Source organism: Hemitrygon akajei, chromosome 23 (genome assembly GCF_048418815.1).
Source record: "Hemitrygon akajei chromosome 23, sHemAka1.3, whole genome shotgun sequence".
In the NCBI taxonomy this organism is placed as follows: domain Eukaryota; kingdom Metazoa; phylum Chordata; class Chondrichthyes; order Myliobatiformes; family Dasyatidae; genus Hemitrygon; species Hemitrygon akajei.
The window spans coordinates 65,635,491-65,642,303 of record NC_133146.1 but is presented as its reverse complement, the minus strand read 5'-3'; positions in this window follow the sequence as shown (position 1 = coordinate 65,642,303).

The window sequence follows — 6,813 nt, the reverse complement described above, 5'->3', positions numbered from 1 at the left end:
TTCCCAGTCCTTTATCTTCCCACTAGCTTTGGCTTCCTTGTATGCCCTCTCTTTTGCTTTTATTTTGGCTCCGACTTCACTTGTCAGCCATGGTAGTGTCCTTCTTCCATTTGAAAATTTCTTCTTAGTTGAAGTATATCTGTCTTGCACTTCCCTCATTTTTCACAGAATCTCCAGCCATTGCTGCTCTGCTGTCCTTCCTGCTAGTGTCTCTTTCCAGTCAACCCTGGCCAGTTCCCCTCTCATGCCATTGTAATTTCCGTTATTCCACTGAAATACCAACACATTGCAATTTAGTTTTTCCTTCTCAAACTTCAAAGTGTACTCATTCATATTGTGATCACTGTTCCCTAAGAGTTCTTTAATCCTAAACTCTCTTATCACCTTCAGATTATTGTACAACACTCAATCTAGTACAGCCGATCCCCTAGTGGGCTTAACAACAAGCTGTTCTAACAAGCCATCCCTTAGACATTCTACAAATTCTCTCTCTTGAGGTCCAGTACTGGTCTGGTTTTCCCAATCCACTTTCATGTTAAAATCCCCAATGATTATCATGACATTGCCCTTCTGACACGTCTTTTCTATCTCCTGCTGTAATTTGTAATCCACAAACCGGCTGCTGTTTGGAGGCCTGTATACAACTGCCATATAGGTTCTTTTACCCTTGCCATTTCTTAGCTCAATCTACAGAGACTCTACACCTTCCAAACCTTTGTCATCTCTTTCTAATGATTTACTATTATTTCTTATACACAGGGCCACACCACCCACTCTGCCTACTAACCTATCTTTCCGATACACTGTATATCCTTGGACATTCAGCTCCCAATGGCAGCCATCCTTGAGCCAAGTTTCAGAGATGGCCACAAGATCATACTTGCCAATCTGTAGCTGAATTTCAAGATCGTTTATTTTATTTCTTATGCTGTGGGAATTCAAATACAACAATTACAGTCCAGTATTTGTTGCTTTCTGTTTTAACTGCACCACGCCTCTATTGCCCTGTAACTCATCCCACTGGCTGTGATTATGCCTCATCTCCTGCCTGTCCTTTCTATCATATCTGTTACACACTATCTTTGACTTATTTCTGTTCTCCCCTTCCTCAGCCTTATCACTCCTGTTCCCATCTCCCTGCCAAATTAGTTTAAACCCTCCCTAACAGCTATATTAAACCTGCCTGCTAGGATTATGGACCTCTTTGGGTTCAGGTGTAAACCATACTTTTTGTACAGGTCGTACCTCCCCCAGAGGTGGCTCCAATGATCCAGGAACCTGAAACCCTGCCCCTACACCAGTCTCTCAGCCACGCATTAATATGTCTGATCATGCTATTCTTGCACTCGTTAGCACGTGGTATAGACAGTAATCTTGAGATTACTATTTTGGAAGTCCTGTTTTTCAGCTTCCTACCCAACTCCCTGAATTCTCTCTTCAGGACCTCTTCCTTTTTTCTACCTATGTCATTGGTACCAACGTGTATCAAGACTTCTGGCTGTTCACCCTCTCTCTTCAGAATACTCTGCACCTGATCCAAGACATCCCAAATCCTGGCACTTGGGAGGTAACACACCATATGGGTATCTCTATCAGGCTGACAGAACCTCCTGTCCGTTCCCCTCACTATGGAATCCCCTAGGACTACCACATTCCTCATCTTCTTCTCTACCTTATGCACCATGGAACCAGGCTCAGTGCCAGAGACCCGATCGCTGTGGTCATCCTCTGTCAGGTCAGCCCCCTCAACAGCACCCAAAATGAGATAATGATTACTGAGGGGGATGGCCACAGGGGTGCTCTCTTCTATCTGAGCTCTTCCCATCCCTTCCCTGACAGTCACCCACTTATTTAACTCCTGCAGCCTCGGGGTGGCTAACTCCCATCTATCTCCTGCTCACTTTCCCTTGCAAGCTGTAGGTCATAAAGCCGCAGCTCCAGATCCCGAAGGATGTATCTCATTAAGTGGCCATTGAGTGTACATCTCATTCTGATCACGTACATTTCAGCATCTCACTTTCTGCAAAGGATCAGGTGAGCTGCCATCACCTGGTGGCAAAGCAAGGAGGAGATGGGTATCTGGACCCATTAAGATGGTTTGTTCCACTGAACAGAAAGCAACACCCTATTGAGATCTGTGGATGAGATGGGAAAAACAGTTCCTGCAATGATTAGGGCATTCAGAATTTAGCAACCTTTTCCTTTCATTGGATATTCTGAAGCAATAGGTAAATATTGCAAACAATTAAAACTGAGAACGAACAAGTGCCACACACAAAATGCCAGAGAAGATGGGCAGGTAAAGCAGCGTCCTTGGAGGAAATGAAGAGTTGATGTTTCTGGCTGATACCCTTCATCTTTTCCTCCACCGAGGCTGCCTGATCTGAGTTTTTTCAGCATTTTGCATGTGTTGATACAGCTTCTCCTGTGTCCTGAGAAAAAAAATAGCAGCATAATTAATTAAGTTACTGGTGTAGTATGGAGACCTCATTAATTCACAGGCATGAGTTTGAATTCCACCAAGGCAGCTGGAGAATTTAAATTCAATTAATTAAATAAAACTGAGGTTTAAAATGGAAAAATGAGTCCTAGTGATGTTAATCATGAAGCTAACAAATTGTTGTAAAACTGCATCAATTTAATTTTTGTCCTGCAGGGAATGAATTCTCCATTCTTTTCTAATTTGGTCCTAATGTGATCCCAGACCCACCAACATGAAGGCTTCTTAACCATCTCCTCAGTTTAAGGGGAACTGGGTATAATCAATACATACTGGCTTTGCTGGCAATATAGTGAGTGAATACATACAATATATATAATTTCTTGTAGCTAGTTAGCAACTTGTACCACAAATACACAGAGAACCATCCCTTTGGGAATGAACAGAGAAAAACAACGTTCCTGGTACCAGATGAAATACTGAACGATGTATCAGGTGGATATGGATACAAGGTGCTCCACGTGGTACATACCAGTAAAGGCTGCAGTCCTGACTTGAAATTCACTGCAATCTTGTACTGAAAATCACGAACAACAGACAAAAGAAGCCCACTGCTGTTTGTTGAGAAAATGGAGTTGGTGGTCAGTCTGTGGCATGTTCCTTTGACTAACGATGAACCGCTCACATAATGATTCTCTTTTGAAATGATTTGATGACAACCGTGAAGGTGCCTATATTCTTTTCCATTTTGATCTCTTGATCTGCTTATTCTGAAAAAAAGCATATTAGAGCAATAACAGAAAGTATGCTCGCCTTGGTGGTTGTTCTTATTATGTGGGGGAGTCTTGGTAATGTACACCAGAGCAGGAAGAGTGGCACATCTTGCATTAATGTACTTCAGCAGAAATGGTTAAGTTGAACAAAGGTTGATGTTTGTAATTGTGTGAGTATAATTTCACCCTCAGCACAGAGAAGTTTCAAGATTTCACGATATTACAAAGGAAAATGTAGTTTTCCCACCAAAGCAGAGAGTTCTGTATTATCACAAACAAGAGACAATCTGCATATGCTGGAAACCCGAGCAACACACACAAAATGCTGGAGGAACTCAGCAGGCCAGGCAGCACCTATGGAAAAAAGTACGGTCGACGTTTCGGGCCAAACCATTTTGAGAGGACTCCTGTACTTTTTTCCATTGATGCTGCCTGGCCTGCTGAGTTCCTCTGAGTGTGTGTGGTGTTCTGTAGTATGGCCGTTATGACATAAAAATGACATTGAATTGAACTTAATTCAAATTTAATTGTAATTTAACCATAAATGAATACTCATTCAGCCAAACAAGACAGTGCTACTACAAGGTTAAGATACAAAGACACATCACCAACAGCAAGCGCACACATGATCACAATCATGTAATGAGCTCCAATGCCCACCGCCCCCTCTCCCCCCACTGTGATGCTGTGGCTAGATGCCCAGCCCTCGCACATACAAGTCAGCAAACCCAAATAGAATATCAGTAAAAATACAACGACACAGATTATGCATATATAGTCCAGACCCCTAGCCCATTGATATCATCTGTTGATCGGCCTCTGATGTCCACTAGGCAACACCATGGCTTTGAGGTGCAGCCCTTGCATATACAAGCACATATAGAATATTGGCAAAAACACAACCACACAAATATGTATGTATACAGTCCATCTGAAATCTTCAGTCTCCACAACTGTGCTGTGCTGCCCCCAGTAGAGTGCACTAGCTCAGACACCTCTCCTTCCGGGTGCTGAGAAAAGGAGCAACCCCACAGCTTGAGACCCCAAGTACGCTGAGTGCAGCCAAAAAAGAAATCTGCTGTTGGCCACATTGGAGCTTGTCTTCCACTGAGTGAATCCCTGGGAGCTAGTCTTCCTCTAGGTGAATCACTGGGAGTTTGTCTTCAGCTGACTGAATTACTGGGAGTTTGTCTTCCTCCATGTGAATCCCTAGGAGTTTGTCTTTCTCCGAGTGAATCGCTGGGAGTTTGTCTTCCACTGAGTGAATCCCTGGGAGTTTGTCTTCCTCCGAGTGAATCCCTGTAAGCTTGTCTTCCGCCGAGTGAATCGCTGGGAGGGCAGCTCCAATTCAGATTTGGGCATCATGCCACATTGCCCCCGGTGAAGTACAAAAGCTTTGTCCCCTCATTCTGAGCAGCTGCAAACAGGTACGACTGGGGACTAGGCCCCTCTGCATCCACCTTGCTCTCATCCAATAAATCAATGAATCAAACTTGTGGCATAACAGATTAACAATGTTAAAGGGGTCTTGAGATCACAAGAAAAGCGATCCTGACAGCCACTTGGTCTTTAACTGTAAGCCTCCATTGACTCAGGTAACAGCTAGCAAGCAGCTCTCTGATGGTGTAGAAATGCAGTACATTAAGTTGACCCCATAGAAGCCGCTGCACCACCATCCTGCCCAAAGTCCCAGTAAGACATCATTATAATCTGGATTTGATTGCCTGAAGTCCCAGTAAGAAATCATTATAATCTGGATTTGATTGCAACTATTCTGAGGAACTATGCTTCCAATCTTCTTTCTGAGCAACAACATCCGTTGAACATTGTTCAAATCTAATTTGGACTCAACAACGTTCCACTTCCACCAGGCATGATCAAATATTTGCATTATTTTGAAAGCAGTATTTATTCCAATTATTTTGATGCAAGCTCAGAATATGAGGTAATATGGAAAACAAAATAATTGGCATGGTTGCTTTATTCGAATAAACATTACCTGACCAAGAAGCTCAGTTTGATGTGGTTGGATCTGTTTAATCCCCCAGATACACTAATGACTGGATTTTCTAAGTCACTGCCATATCAATCTATCTGGGTCTTAAACATTTTGTGGCACCCCAGGGGTGGAGGAAGGCATAGTCAGTAGTTCACCCCAACGTTCCTGGTAGCCAACACTACTTTTTGTTCTTGTTTCAAAAAGCTTCCTTGGGATTATGGTGGGATGTTCAAGCTCATTTATTGTTACATTTTAGCTTGGGTGATACAGTTATTCGCTGGTGTGTTTGTGAGTCACCCTGACGGTAACTGGGGTGTGTGATAATCACCTGCCCCATGTTTATGAAACTGAGCAGTTCTCTCCCCGGGTCACTGCACCAGGTCTGTTTTTGTGCTTGTCACAAGAAAACCAGCAGTTGAGTTGCACAAGTTTTTCTCGTCTGTCAACATAGACCAAATACTCACCACAATATATAAAATACTACCCCAATGTTTTCCACTGAGGTGTGCCAACAGAGCTGTTCCTGCCCATCGTTTAAAAAGGAAGATAAGGTCGATCAAATAATAATTAATTGAGTTATTTCTTACCTCTCACTCAATGACAGCAAGACCAAAGAGCTGATTACTGACTTCAGAAAGAGGAAACCGAAGATCCCATGAGCCAGTCTTCATTGGAGGATCAAAGGTGGACAGAGTCAGCAACTTTAAATTCCTCACTGTTGATCATTTTGGAGGACCTGTCTTGGTCCCACACAAAAGTGCAATGATGAAGAAGGCATGGCAGCGCCTCTACTTCCTTAGGAGTTTGTGAAGATTCGGCATGACATCTAAATCTTTGACAAACCTCTATAGATGTGTAGTGGATAATATATTGACTAGCTGTGCACAGCCTGGTATGGAAATACCAATGTGCTTAAATGGAAAATCCTACACAAAGTAGTGGGTATGGCCCTCTCTGCCACTGAACACATCTACATGATGTGTTTTTGCAGGAAAGCAGCAGCCATCATCGGGGACCCCACCATCCAGACCATGCTCTCTTCTCATGCTGCCGTCAGGAAGCAGGTACAGGCGTCTCAGGACTCATGCCACCAGGTTCAGGAACAGTTATTACCACTCAGCCAATAGGCTCTTGAACCAAAGGAGATAACCAAAGGGGATAACTTTACACCTTCCATTACTGAACTCTTCCCACAACCTACGGACTCACTTTCAAGGACTCTCCAGCTCACGTTCTTGATATTTATTTATTATTATTATTTCTTTCTTTTTGTATTTGCATAGTTTGTTGTTTTTTGCACATTGGGTGAAGACCCAAGTTATTGCAGTCTTCCATTGATTCTATTAAGGTTAATATTCTATTACAGATTTGTTGAATATGCCTGCAGGAAAATGAATTACAGAGTCACAAATGGTGCCTCTATTTCCTTAATGCTTAAAAAAGATAAAGATCCCACTGAATGCCCATCATATAGGCCTATATCTTTATTGAATGTGGATTCTAAGATCTTTTCTAAAATATTGACAACTAGTTTGGAGAGGATATTGACTCAAATTATTTTGGTTGATCAGACCGAATTTATTAAAAACTGCTATTCATCC